Source organism: Pelmatolapia mariae, linkage group LG16_19 (genome assembly GCF_036321145.2).
Source record: "Pelmatolapia mariae isolate MD_Pm_ZW linkage group LG16_19, Pm_UMD_F_2, whole genome shotgun sequence".
Classification (NCBI taxonomy): Eukaryota; Metazoa; Chordata; class Actinopteri; order Cichliformes; family Cichlidae; genus Pelmatolapia; species Pelmatolapia mariae.
The window spans coordinates 12,530,682-12,545,932 of record NC_086241.1 but is presented as its reverse complement, the minus strand read 5'-3'; the positions used below and the strand labels follow the sequence as shown (position 1 = coordinate 12,545,932).

At 39.2% G+C, this 15,251-nt stretch overlaps 1 protein-coding gene across 13 annotated transcripts in view; it reads right to left on the bottom strand.

Moving 5' to 3' along the window:
• LOC134645758 (microtubule-associated protein 2-like) overlaps positions 1–15,251 on the bottom strand; it is a 91,515-nt gene that overhangs the window by 75,243 nt on the left and 1,021 nt on the right. The window lies entirely within an intron of this gene.

Genomic DNA, 15,251 nt, shown 5'->3' with positions numbered 1-15,251 from the left:
TGGTAATTTAATCTTTAAGAGACTGACTCACGTGAACCCACGGTGAGCTACCTGTTAATACAAAATTTTAATAAAAGCACCGCAAAATTCCTTCAAAAACTTCATCAAACCTGCACTGCAGAACAAAGAAGTCTGGAAGAAAATACATCATATCCTGTCTTGGAGTTATTGTGCCGTGTGCGGTGTGACATTTAGGATGAAAGGAACAATACATTCAGTTATGATGACCAATAAATAATCCCCACACCCACCCTGTCTCATTTCAGTATACATGTCAGTTACATGAGCAATATTGCCAATGCCACTTGTCTAACATTTGTACAGGTGTATGCACCATGTCACTGTATCTCTGTGAGGTTTAAATAAAAGCAATATTAATCATACTCACGGCTGATACATCATGAAAAAACATATTTACTGTGTATGTGTGTGTGTATTTAAATGAGTGTGTATGTGCTATGTGTTTGTGTGGTGCTGCTCAAGCGAGTGTGGAGGGTTGCTGTGGGTGGTAATGAGCTGCTGCTCAGTTTCCACAGCAACATCCTAACTCAGTCAGTCTCCATAGCAACTGATAACAGCATTAGCTGATTCAGCCTAAGTGAAGGTTCATGTCAGAAGGAGGGAAAAGGGTTTTTTTTTGTCTTTTTTCAGGCTGCTACTGATAAACCTTGAAGGGAATGTAGGGAGTCAGACTCCTGAGATATCCACTAAATCTGCCGGACCAAATTTTGGGGGACAATCCCGTGTAACAATGACTGTTTGATATGGCGAGGTGGTCAACAGATAATCAAACCAAAATCTTGGAGCATTTACAGGTTTTTGAATAACTCTGGAGTACTTAGAGTGCAGATAATCCACTCTAAACTCAAACAAACAAAAAGTAAAATAAGTATTTGATCCCCTTTAACCCAGCCAGAATTCTGGCTCCAAGAAATTGGCTTTGTACCCATGTGGCACACAGCCAATCAATTACAGATACTCCTGTTCTCAGCTTGTTATATGTACAAAGCAGATGTGTCCGGAAGTGCTGGAATGGCCTACAAGAAGCTTGGTGAGAAGGTGACAACTGGAATTATTTGGGAATGGAAGAAGTATAAAATAACCGTTGATCGCCCTCGGTCTGGAGCTCCACGCAAGATCATGCCTCATGGGGTGAGGATAATCATGAGAAAGGTGGTGTATCAGCACAAAACTACAAGGGAGGAGCTTGCTAATGATCTGAAGGCCGTTGGGACGCAAGGTTCTCCTGCTTAAGTAGGCACATGCATAGGCCCATCTTAAGTTTGCCAGTAGGCACCTAAATGATTCAGAGGAGGCTTGGAAGAAAGTGCTGTGGTCAGATGAAACCATAAACAAGCTCTCTGACATCAACTCGAAGAGAAATGCTGAGTATCTAGAGATTATCCCCACAGTCAAGCACAGTGGTGGTAACAATATGCTTTTAGCCTGTAGACACAGGTCGACGCTGACATTGCATTGACGGGTCAATGGATGGGACCATGTACCATAAAAGCCAGAAAACTGAAGATGGTGAATGATAGGTGTTCCAGCAGGACAATGACCCAAAATACACCGCCAAACTACAAGGTAGTGGCTAAAGAAGAAGCACTTTAAGTTCACGCAGTGGCCTAGCCAGTCTCGAGACCTCAGTCCTATAGAAAATCTATGAGGGGAGCAGAAGCTTCAAGTTGCCAAGTCGCAGTCAATAAACCTAAAGGATTTAAGAGTTTCAGTAAAGAGGAGTTGCCCAGAATCAGTCATCAGATGTGTGCAAACTTGGTCACAAACTAAATACAACGATTCCACGACCAAGTACTAAATCAATTTATAAGCTTTATTTAATATGTTTTTACTGGATTTTCAGTTGATATTCTGTCTCCATTAAAATGAAACTGTCATAAAAATAAGATTTGATTTCTTTGTAAGTAAGCAAGTGGATCAAATAACAATTTCCCCGACTGTAAACAGCCACATTTCCTATAAAGGAAATCAAAGAAAGAAAAAAAAAAAAAGCCCAATACGGTCTATGACCAAACAAATTCTGCAAGATGTCAAGTAATCGATAAGGCTCAACTGAGGTATAACTTCAACCAGTATTGCACTTTTACCCCTACATGATATATAACGCAATTAGACGAAGCACAACCCCCATCAGCTAAATACAATAACTTGACCTTGGTTTTAATTTTCATTTACTCTCAGCACATTTATCATTGCAAAGAAAACAGGGAGGAGCCAACAAGGTTTGAATGTGGTTGAGAAAATGGAAGAGAGTAGAGCGACTAAAATACCAGTGACCTCTAAAGTCCTGAATTCAGAATGACAGACCACATAAATCAGGACTTTGTTAATATAATTTCTTGTCTGTTTTGTCAAGCCTGCGCCACATCTTGAACTACAGAAACATTTGATCAATTTTTAGAAAGAAAAGAAAGAGTTGGTAGAAAGAGTTGTAAAAGGTCTGTCATAATCATGACTATCTTCTACTTTAATTTTTAATCACCAAATACATCTGAAAGAATTTAAATTAAAAAAAATGATCAAATTAATATACAAAACAGAGCCCCTGTTTATGAAGGTATGAACAGAAAATACAAACAAAAAATAATGCAAATGTATGGTCACATTTCGTGTCAGCATCACATTAAGTGTATTTTTTCCAATAGTGACACGAGAGGCACTAAAATACTGGTAAGCATTAACTGACTGTACTTAAACCGAGTGCTTGTTTAAGCAGAATAAAGCTCATCAAGTGAGCGAGGAAACTGTTATCTGGTTGTGTCTTTACCTTAAACTGAGAACATCTCACGTGTGATTTAATGTTGTTCTGAAGGATAAACCTATGCTCTGCTGCCCCTAGAGCAGGGGTGGGCAATCTCAGTCCACGAGGGCCGGTGTCCCTGCAGGTTTTAGATGTGTCCTCGAACCAACACAGCTGATTTAAATGGCTAAATTAGCTCCTCAACATGTCCTGAAGTTCTCCAGAGGCCTGGTAACGAACTAATCATGTGATTCAGGTGTGTTGACCCAAGGTGAGATCTAAAACCTGCAGGACACCGGCCCTCGGGGCCTGGAATTGCCCACCCCTGCTTTAGACTTTACATTGTCTTATCAAAATACAGTGGAACCCCGGCTTACGAAGACCCCATTTAACGAAAAATTCAAGTTACAAAGGCACTTAACGGCAATATTTCTGCCCGTGGTACGGCAAAATGCCCGCGTAACGAAATATATAAAATAGAAAATTAGAAGAACATTAAATTAAATTCCATAATGTTACATGTACATGTACACGTACGTATGTATGCATGCATACGTATGCTTTCTTCAACCTCCGCCACCTCCTCCTCCACCAAGAACTTCGTCTTCAGCCAGCATCGCCTCACTCAAAAGGCGATGGAAAAAGGTGCTTTGACTTACGAAAATTTTGACTTACGAAAGACCCTCTGGAACGAATTAATTTCGTAAGTCGGGGTTCCACTGTATTAAGAAATGAGGAGTGGCTCAACACATTTCCACACTACTGTACCTCTCAACCATGTTTTATGAAATTCAGCCAAATGGTTTTTGTGTAACATTTTGACAGACAAATGGAATAAGAATACCACAGTACTCTGAAAAATTCAACATATTCAACCTTCGGTTTATAATTTCTGGTTATATTAATGCAGTCTGGCGTTATTGTATTTGCTCTAAAAGAAAAAGTACTGTATTCACATTATTTCAAACCACAGATAAAGCACAAATTGTAACCCTAATCCAATCCAATAAAAGATACTGAGTGGGTCTTCTTACATATTATTTAGTAATTTGGCACCGTGTGTCTATTTTGTTTTACCAGTAGAGACACAGAAAATGGTTAAATCTTTGTGTTTTAATCAGTTGTTAATAAAACCGAATAACTTCATGTTTTTTAGCTTATCAGCCATCAGTGCCTTCCCACTCTATTTCTCCCTGGCCTAATGTAAAAGAAATGAAAAGCAGTGAGCAATGCTGTATCTACACATCCTAAATGGATCATTAGTGCCTGGTTGCCATGGAAAAATGGATGTTTAATGCAATGGCTGAATAAATACACACTTTTCTGAAATATACACAAAGAGGGAAACAAAGGAAGGAAACGGAGAGGATCATTTTGATCCAATCTTGCATTCTCAAGGCTATGCCCTGCAAGCAGTGGCTACATGTGAAGAAAGAACTGGCAGGGTGAACAGACCATTCTCCCTCTCCCTGGGATTCTTTTATCCGTCTTCGTGTCTCTGGCCCATGCTACCGAAAACAAGAGAGGGCACATAACATCAGGTATCACAACATGGAAGAACACCGCAATGAGCAAATCAAAGAAAGGGAGTGCCTGCTGACATGAGGCAGATAGATTGAAGGCTGTGAAAGAGCAGCATGCTTTACTCTGTCTGTCTGTGTGTGTGTGTGTGTGTGTGTGTGCGCGCGCACACATGTGTGATAATAGTGGGTGGTTTGACTTAATGGCTACCATTGGGTGAAAGCAAAAAATATTAGCTATCCTAAGCCTGGTGGTTTTAGTTGGCTTACTAAAATCAATTGGGGCCACTCAGAGTGGGGTTTAGTCTGGACCACTAACATGCATGTGGGCACATCTGCCTCGCTCAAATACACTGAATATGGGCACACCAGGTGAGATCACAGCTTTGTAAAAGACTTCAGAATAACCTTTAAGATTAGCAGGACTAAGCTCAATATGTTTCACAAAACATTATGAGCTTTACACATCATGGAAATACTTAAAGTGAGAAAGAGAAAAAAAATAGCTGTTTAATATGCATCCTCCTCGATCCTACTCCAAAATGACCAAATTATATGTCCGAGAGGAGCAGCTGAAATTGAGCCCTAATATCTTCTTTAGTAAGCCAAGAATCCTGATAAAGCTGAGATCCCGAAATCCTCGCCACAGTTGTTTATCTGATGTGTCACAGGTCTGATATGACAGACACTTTTATTCAGTGCTACATCATGTTTCCTTGCCTTGTTTGGATGAAGGTCAAAATAACTGCACCCACTATTAACACTGTTTGGAAATACAAATGAACACATTTTCATTTCTGTGGAAATAATTTGCTATAAGACAGTGAAAAACTGGTTTGCAGATATTTCATCAGTTTATGATACTATCCATCTGTTATCTCTAAGAAGTCATTTATAATTAACAATATGACCTGTCAACAAGAAAGGTTGTCTCACACTCCAATTTTTCCTCCTACCACTCTTTATCAGTCATACAAAAGCCTATTGTGTGTATGCATGTGTGGATGTATTTGATCTACCAGTACAGTAATCCCATCCTCTGTTCCTTTGTTGTAATCCTAGAATTTCCTCTAATAGGGAAGTTTCCACTCACATTTAGTCATATATACACTAGCTCTTAATCCTGGTAGTCTAATAAGCGTTGTATTTTTGATGGCTTTGTGTGCTTTTTTTTTTTTTTTTTTTGTCAGCCCTTACATTTTGGCCACTACAGTTTCATTATGAATTACGGTTAAGTCCATATTTTGTCGGACAAATGGAAAACTTTGCACTTTTCCCTCTGCACACCACCACAGTCGCTTTTAAATCAAACAATCACAACGTGGTTGAAGTGCACCTTCAAAGACACTGTGAGTTTTACAAAATTTTGCATTCACTGTTGAGGAATTACAGTCACTTTTATGCACAGTTCCCCTTTTTCGGAGAGTCAGAATTAATTACACAAGTTACTGACAAGCAGTATCCACGGACAGGTGAGGTTCATTCCCAAGGAGATGTCAATGCAAGTGAGGGAGGCCGTCATTAGGCTCAAATTAATAATTTTGTTGATTATTAAGAATAAATGCACTGACCAACTCACCAACATCAAAAGACCTGAAAGATGACAAAATGTGAAAAAGGTGAATGATGACAGAATTATTAAAATATAAATAAATACAACTTCACCATATCTAACCAAGTCAATGAGACTTTTAACAAGATATGATAGTCATATCATTGTCAAATTCTGTAATCGAGAGATGCTGTCATGAAGGAAAATACAGAGGGCTGCAAACTGCAAACCGTTCGTTACACACAGATTGAAATAGACAGATTAGACTTTGCCTGAAACCAGCTAAAAAAGCCTGCACAGTTGTGGAAAAATATTTGGACAGTTTAACTTGTACCAGAATGATGGGAAGAGTAAATTAATGCAGCATGATCTGAAGCATACTAAATTATGTGTTGTAATGGTGGAGACAACAATCAGCAACTGAAAGAGGCTGCAGTAGAAGCCTAGCAGAACATCTCAAAGAAAGAAAAACAACATAACAAAATAAGCCTTATTTAAAATTATTATAGTTTGTCGAATTACTTTTGGGCCCCTGAGAATAGAATACTATGTAGAAAAATGACTGTAATTCCTAAACAAATAAAGCAAAAGTTCCCTGAAATTAAAGCTGAATATCTGTACTCCCATCAGATATCGACTGTTTAATAAAAAAAATTCACTGTGGTTGTGTACATAGGCAAAAAAATGCAAAAACTGTGTCTTTGCCCAACAAATTATGGGCCTAAGTGTAAAATATTGAGGCAGGTGGTTAAAAGAGTAAAGTTACTAGAGAAAATGTAAAGCTAATGGATGAGCAAGCTATACACGTTCTATGTTTACAGTTTTTTAGTTTATTCTGTCTAAACCTGCCCAACCTAACGCTAATCCAGTTAAATGTTTTTGCATTTTGTGGCACATTGTTTAATCAGCACCCGCTGATGCACACATCCCGGCCCGTGGTAGAAACTGTGCACTCACAGTTTTTGGACAGTATGCCAGTGACCTTCTCATGGCCTCCTCTACTTGGCACAGGATATAATGGGCTATCATCTTCCAGTTATGTACATGTGGGATTTGGCTATGCCTCTGTTCTCTGACAAAGTAATAGGCTGTCTGTTTACATAAGCACCTTCAGTTCTGTTTTTACCTTTTTGACAAACCCCTAATCGAATATGTGGATTAAAATGTGCACTCACAGTTAGTTTCTCTGCCAAGCAATCAACAAATCTCTTATCAGTGATTAGATTTTGTAAACTTATCTACCTTTTATGTTCTGACTACACAAGTACCTCACCATCACGGAGTATATTATGTGATGAGTGACAGCCAGATCAAAAATAGGGTTTCAGCTGAAACCCTGGGAAGAAAAGGCTTTTTTTTTTTACCTTCTACTAAAGAGTTAAGCAACAGGTTGCTTCAGAAAAGGAAGCAAACACTCTGAAATGCACACAATAAAAGCCCAGTTATAATCCTTGACAGTGCTGCTGTGACAGTGGATATCTCAAAATAAAGCTCCACAGTGTTTGAGGTTGCATGGATGAAGCTTTCCATAGGAGCTGGCGACAGTCATTTGACAGGATAATCCTGTCAAGAAGAGAAAAGTCTGCCACAACACATCCAGTGAAACACAGCCATCAAAAGAGTTCACAAACCACCAGATTAAAGACTCATCTATTCTAATCGACAACCATGTGTAGTTTGTGCAATTGCATTTCTGGGTGAATGCGTGCTTGTGTGTATGTGCTTTTGTTCCATGTGTGGGTTTTCACATGAGTAGGCGTGAGTGTTTATGACATAACTGAAAGAGGGACGACTTGCTTCCCCGAAGACGAAAGCTGAAGAGATGAAACAACACTTCAAAACATTGAAGGAATAATTCATGTTTTTTCTCATGTCTAACTTGTAGGCTTTTACGTTCTGAATTCCCACAGATCCCCAACAAGTTCAAAATCACAGATCACACACTCTACAAAGCGTCTGGTGACACTTCCGACAATATGGTGGGAAAAGGAAAGCCAACACGCCAGGCGATGAAGGAGAAAAAAATTCATATGTTAGCCGTGGCCAAATAGTGATTCAGCATGTAGTCTATTTTATATAAAGTATTTTGGATCCCGTTCCTAATAACAAATAGTATTAGCTTCATAAGTTGTACAAAAATCTGTCTCCGGGTAATAAAAATGCAGAGAAATACACACATAACTACATCAATACTCAACAAACGGACTGGACTGGTTTCTTTATATTTTGCTAGGACACTTAGAAACATATTGGGTGCAAACATACACGGAAATACAATATATGAGGCAAAACTGTGTTTGTACAATTCTAACAAGCTTGAAGTGTCAATATTATTGTGCCCACTTTATCCTGCAACCCAGCCTGAACTCTTCTTGACAACCTTTCTTGTCATTTCTTGAAATTGGCATCAGTAATAGTTCTCCAGGCTTCTTGAAGGACACTCAAACCTCTCTTTTGGATATTGGCTTCCTTTTGTTACCTTCTCTGTCAAGATGATCCCACGCTATTTCGGTGATGTTGAGGTCTGGGCTCTTGGGAGGTCAGCCCATCACTTAAAGTGTTCTATTATGCAGTTTTCTCTCCAGGTATGCTTTTACTGCATTGGCAGTGTGTTTGGGATTAAAAACTAAGCTGCATAAAATGGATGGATCATGTTGGATGGACAATGGTGGATCAGAATCTGACAGTATATCCAATTTTGGTGAGATCCTCAACACTGCTGGCTTAAGAATGACTTCTTGACAGCCACCCTTCTACTGAGAATATTTCTGACGTTCAACTGAAGAGCCAGATACATCTCCTGTGTCCTGTGTCAGGTCTTTGTTAGAGATTTTCTCCCATTTTTAAGGACATGACTTTCAGATGCTGGTGAGCTGCTGTAGACAGGCCTCTCTCTTCCTCCACTTGCCTGTTTCCCTCAAATTCTTAATGTACACCATGTTGAGATATGTCACCTTTTCAGCTAATAGCGCTGTAAAAATAAACTTATTGGTACAAAAATCCCATTTCATGCCTGCCAAACTGTTATCTTTGCCATTTTTCATGCATTCAACTAATAAAATGGGAACAAATGTGTTTTTGAGACAGGTTGCTAAAAACTAAAGTACCTAAAGATAGAACAAAAAACATTATCTTTGCTGAATTGTCCATTTTTGTCCATGTAGCCAAAACACTGGTTCATTTCTTGACTTAGGTGCTTTCAAAATGATTGAGTGATTGATAGGTCTGTGTTAAAAGCAAACAAACAAATAAAAGCATTCCACTGAAATCGGCCAGGTACAAATAGGTGACTGAAAAACTTTGAAAGACCTTCAGAAAGCCTGGAAAACTATTGCTCAAGACCAAAATTACAAGAAAGCCTGGCTCCTCAGAAACAATACGTAAAGAAATGAAGGGTAGCTCCAGACTTTTGCACAGTTCTGTAATCCTCATCTATTTTCTCGGTCGTAAGTAGCCTATCGTTTCTTGGTAATTTTGAAAGTGGTAGCATTTCATCACTCATGTTGGTAGTGTAATTAAACGAATCTCTGTCTATTCCTGGCATGAATTAATTGACATATCTGAGGCGCATTAATGCTGACAGTGATGGACTCCTGCATTTTCATGACACAATGCAATCAACATGTGTTAATGCAGGTGGAAAAAAGGTCTTAAAGCGCTATTCACTTAAGTGCTCTCTGTCTGTTTTTTTCATTAGCTTGAGAAAGAAACACAAAAGATAATTACTCCTCTGCAATGTTGTCATTCAGCAGCTCCCCTGTCTGGTCTGTTGCAGACCTTAGGGGGCGTCACCATCAACCTCTGTGCTCCATCAAGAAAAGCCATTAAGACGAGCGGGCAGAAGACAGAGCAGTAACACTGAAGCATTTTAACAAAGCGATGTGAAATGCAATTACCCTGACAGAGGCTGTAACACAAGCAATTTATGCAAGCTCACTGACATTCTGCATCTGCATGTACAGTATGTTAAGTATGTTTTCTCCCAGACTGACAAAGAACACGTGTATACAACATATTTTTTGTGGGATAATTACATTATATTATGTTATGTCTGACACACCTTACATAAGATGAAATGCAAGCTAAAAAGTGCAGCACATATTGGCACCTTTAAGCCAGGGCTTCACACGTTTACATTTAATTCTGCTGGGAAGAAACCCCATCAACAAGATTTCAGACCCTTTAGCTTTCTCTTCATGATTGACAGGGTCTCTCACTTATGAGATGGACACTGCTATCGGGCTTCATGTTGTGAGGCCTATTATCATTGCAGGAAATCAAAGAGGAAAATGTAGATAAGACATAAGGATATTTATGATACATCTGTTTCATTTTAAACCCTTTCAAATAAGGACGTGATGGGTAGTGGGAATTTTATAGGCACTGGGTGGGAAGATGGCTGTTTTTGGATCATCTCAGGGGTTTTGGTTCTCCGATAATGAACGGCAGTGAAACACTCAGGGATTTGACCAATATACTGTATCAGCACACTAATGGATTTCATCATCCTCATCAGTGAGATTTTAGAAATATTCATCACTTCTAACACTTTGATGAGCTTTCCAGTACAGTATTTGTTATTCTGTTATTTTAGTTTAGGCTTAAATGGAATAAATAAAGACAACTCAAGTGGCTAGGGGATAGCGACATGGGAAAAATGCCTTAATCAGCTGAGTCTAAGGTTCAATTCCAGACCAATCAGATCTTTACTGAAAATCTCTCATCACTCTTTCTCTACATTACCTGTCAGTTGAACTGTGGCTATCAAATATAAGCAAAAAGGCCTAACACATATTACTCAAGCATTTGCCAAAAAATAAATAAAGAAAAGATTAGTGGGGTTATTATGCTGTTGAGATATTTGCAGTATGGCTACAATAGAGTTTGATTATTGCAAAACAATCATAATCCTGAAGTTTATCTCCCACAACAGTTCTTCTACGGGCTGGCCATTTAGCTGGATTTCTATGCCCACACACTCTTCTATGAGCCTTGTTATCAGGCATTCAGCAAAACGCAAGGAACCACTGAATCGGCTGAAGCAGGTTGAAAGAACCTAAATGACAGAATTATGTCACAAAATAAAGCCACTGGTATGCACTCAACATCACACACCAGAGAAAATGCTGAGGGGGATGTGTTTTTTTCTCCTTTAGCACAAGCATTATTTAGCCGTAAACGATACCCACACACTTAAGCACAGACTCCCACACAAAGACTGAGGGATGTTGTACACAAACACAGATGCAAAAACAACACACACGAGAGGAGAGGAGAGGAGAGGAGAGGAAAAACATGATAGTTAGGTGAGTTGTGAGTCATCCTTATGTTTTTCCTGCTTCAGCCCACACATGTATTTATATCAGCTTTCTATCTCGTTCTACATACCATATTCTCTTTACTTTGAAAAAAAAAAATCCATCCATATACACTTCTGACATCAGAATGGTGTCAATAAAGTTTCGTGTTTTATCGATTTTCTATATTTGACTTGAAGCACAAATGCATATATGAATAGTAAACATATGCACCTGTTCTTTTTCTCTTACATATCAGTGCTATATGCCACGTGTGCCATATTCTTTGACAAGGATTTGCTTGGACACTGGAACTGCCAACAGTACTTGAAACTGTGGCTTCTTGCCTGATGTTATCACTCCCTGTCACCTGCGAGTGATTTTATGATGACAAAAAAAAAAAAACAACTGTTGTTTTTCAAATTATGGCACTGCAGTAAAATCGCACCATCATTACACCATACAAGTCTCACCTTGTACTTTAAACTCTAGGGGTTTTTATTGAGGACTGGATATTATTTATCCTCAACAGGCTTTGCTGTAAGAAAGTTGGCATGCAACATTGGAAGGACAGTGACTCATTTTCCATATTCATGCGTAAATACAAAACACAACAGTCCAATTTTCATGTGAATTCTCATGCCAGAGCTCCCATTTGAGAGTGTGAGGTGCTGGCAATAGCAAAAGCAAATATATTCCATGTCCAAAGAATTTTCAATAAGGAGGAAGCAATTTGTGAATTTAAAAATAAAAAAACAGCCTAGTGCACTTTCAAATAATTGAGAGGTTTTTCTGTCAGTGTACTACAGGCTGAAATATCTGTGTAACTACATTTTAAATCTCTGAGTCAAGCTCAAGCTTGGACGCTTTTGGTTTTTATCCACATTACTGAAGAGATGTGCTTTAGGTTCAGTATGCAACCAGCAGCCATTGTCTATTCTCCAACCAGAGGTTTCAGGAAGACAGAGAGAGTCTGGATGTTGGGGCAGGCTCTTGTGGGTTTGACTTGACTGATCTCAGCCTCCCGCAAACTAAAGACCACCAGGCTTGACCCCAGCTGTCCCTCAGGGCATAAAAATCAAAGCTGAGGAACAGAATTCCACAAGACACGTAAAAGCATATATAACATCACGCTGCTCAGCGTGTAGAAATCTGTGTGGAAGCGGATGTCCGTTAGCTTCAAGTCAGGCGAGGTCAGCATGGGGGCATGCCACTCCTGAACCGTAGCCAAAAATGTAAATTAGTTAGCTCAGACTTGTCAGCGTGATTGCTCTTTTGCTGACAGGACTGTCAAGAACACAAGTGAAGTCAGCATTCTGCTTTCCATTAGCATTTCAATGCTGATCTGGGATTACGACTTACACGCTTTATTTCCACTGATAATCTGCTCTCAGAGCAGATTGCAATGGAAGAATTGGTAAGATGTTCACAGTATAAACAAGAAAAATTTGTAAAGTCACTAAAAGCTGCATCGCATTGGTTAAATATGACATTTGACAGGTATGACATGGAAATACTACCTAAGTGAAACAACTGCTTTGTATACGATTGCATTAAAGGTTGGAGTGGTGACCAAGTTTTGTATGCAAAAACTCAAAATTACAAAAATGCAACACAGTAGGGCTTCAATCCTTCAGCCTACATATTGTACAGATAGCTTTAGTTGACAAGGAGGAACCATTACTGAATAGGACAATCAATCAAAGCTCCAAATCAATCAAAGCTTCAAATCCCAGTGTCAATAAATTGCTGTCATCAAGCAAGACATTGCCTTCCGGGTGATGGTTGCCCTTCACCTGTCCCTGACCTGAAAACATTCCTTCATACCGGTGCTTTGCATAAGCACTGTCTCAACACCATGCTCAACAAAGTCTGCTGAATACCGAACGTAATGCTCGACCTTATCCTAGCGACATTAAACTCCTGCCATGCATCCTTGACACCGAACTACCCACCGTTACAATGAATATAAGTGGTCAGCTAAGGTACTATAGCAAGCTCTTAATCAATGACCTGCTAGTTATTTATGAACCCCATATGCTTTTCTATTTCCCTCTCTCCTCAAAACAGGATCGATTTCAAGTGCAAGTGTGTAAGAAAGAATCCTGGATCTCAGTGCGAAAGTTTATGCCATCAACAAGAATAAACAACAATTACTAGTAACTGCAGTAGCAGTACTATTGAATCATTAACATCAATAAATAAACTGTTTTCATATATGTGAACTGCAAAGCTTCTCAGATGTGAGGACTACCAGTATTTTTGTGGCATTTAATACAAATGTGGATTCTAAAAAAAAATATGCTTTACAAATTTTTGAGATAAAATCAAAACCAATCAACCTATAAATTAAATAACTGACCAATTACTCAGCAATGAGAAAATCTGTGCCCCTAGTTGATCCTTAAGATAATTATAAATCACTACTTTACAGGCACGCTGACCAGTGTGCTAATCTCTACAAAAACCTGGAATACCTCCCTTTGCCAGAGGGACAGAAAGAAGGGAGCGAGATTGGCAGTTAGCTGGCAGGCATGTCGGTTGAGTGTTAGTGTGTTGGCGCTGCTGCCAAAGATACCACTGAGTGTCTATCTTCTTTCATACAGGGAGCCTTTCCCACTTTCTCTGTCTCACACAGACACAAACAAGCACGGAGCATTACATCAAACTCCAAATGTGACAAAGGAGGACTGCCTGTGTGTGTGTGTGTGTGTGTGTGTGTGTGTGTGTGTGTGTGTGTGTGTGTGTGTGTGTGTGTGTGCGCGCGCGCGTAAGCATTGCTGTCCAGGCTGACTAAGTATCTTTGTAGGAATCAGGATTAGGTTGCCTCACTGACACACAAGGCTTATGTAAAGCTGACCCACAATGCGAGGCACCACACGTGAATGTGAACTGCCAGGTTGCAGTGCTATACCCATCCTAACTGGCACCTCAAACTGTATTGTCACTCTTACAGCCAAATGAAAGTTTTCAGTTTTGCTTATTAGATCCAATCAATTTTCAGAATGTTTCTGCACACTTATTGGCTGAGATTACAAACCACAGCCCTGCAATGCATACATGTAAGACAACAAATACTTTACTTAGAATTCTTTCAATATTATTTCCAACAACTTAAACAGGGGTGACATTTAATACCGAAACCATCAACCCTTCTTTTTACACATTTTTGAGCCAAAATGCTTAATTAACCTCATAATTTCAGCTTCAGCTCATTGTTTAAGTTAATCTAAGATTGCGACAATAGACTGATTGTTTTTTTGCTTGTTTGTTTGTTTTAATACATATACTTCAACGTCAACTGGTTATTTTAGAAAAAAAGGGCTATCACTACAAAGATTTTGCATCAGAGGTCCACTTTCCGACTAAACACAATCATAAACGCAATCAGTAAACTCAGACTGTTTACCTTCTCATCAATACATAAAGCCCATATAAAAGGAGTCATTTATGCTAAAATAAACGCATCAATAATCACCAATGCAAAGGCAATGTGTCGATATTAATGCAATTTAAAGGATGAAAATCATAACCTTTACTTCACAAAGAAAAAACAGAAGGCATGTTGCATATGTTCCAGTTTTGTTGCTTTTTGGCCTTTTTTTCTCCAAAATATGTCAAAGTATAGATCCAAACATGGAGTAAGCTCTTGAAATGTTTCCTCTTGTCCTCTTTGCCATAGAGATAAAAGGATGTGATGGCTGAAGCATCTTGAGAAAGCTGAATTTACGTCCAACAGGCAAAATGTAGACCTGGGTGGAACGATCAGCCGGGTCCTTCACGAACATGAAAGCATGAGCCCCATCCCTCACCAAGGAGGAGCTCACAGCAGCCTCCCTGGCTGTGCATGACTCAATATATGGCAGCCTCATCCTGAATGCATCAGGCATTTATATGTATATGTGCACAAACTGTAAATGGACTTGATGGAGGAAAATCAATAGCCAGTGAGACTGGACTGAAGCCTATGTGTGTAAGGAACCCATCATGTATGAGCTTACTTAATAGCCATTTCAGTATGAAGAAAAGGACCTCTGAGGTGTAACAGCCCTGGCTTTTTTTTAAGTGTTATTTGTTATGCTGGGTTTAATAAATACATCAAGTCTTTCAAAATGCCTTTA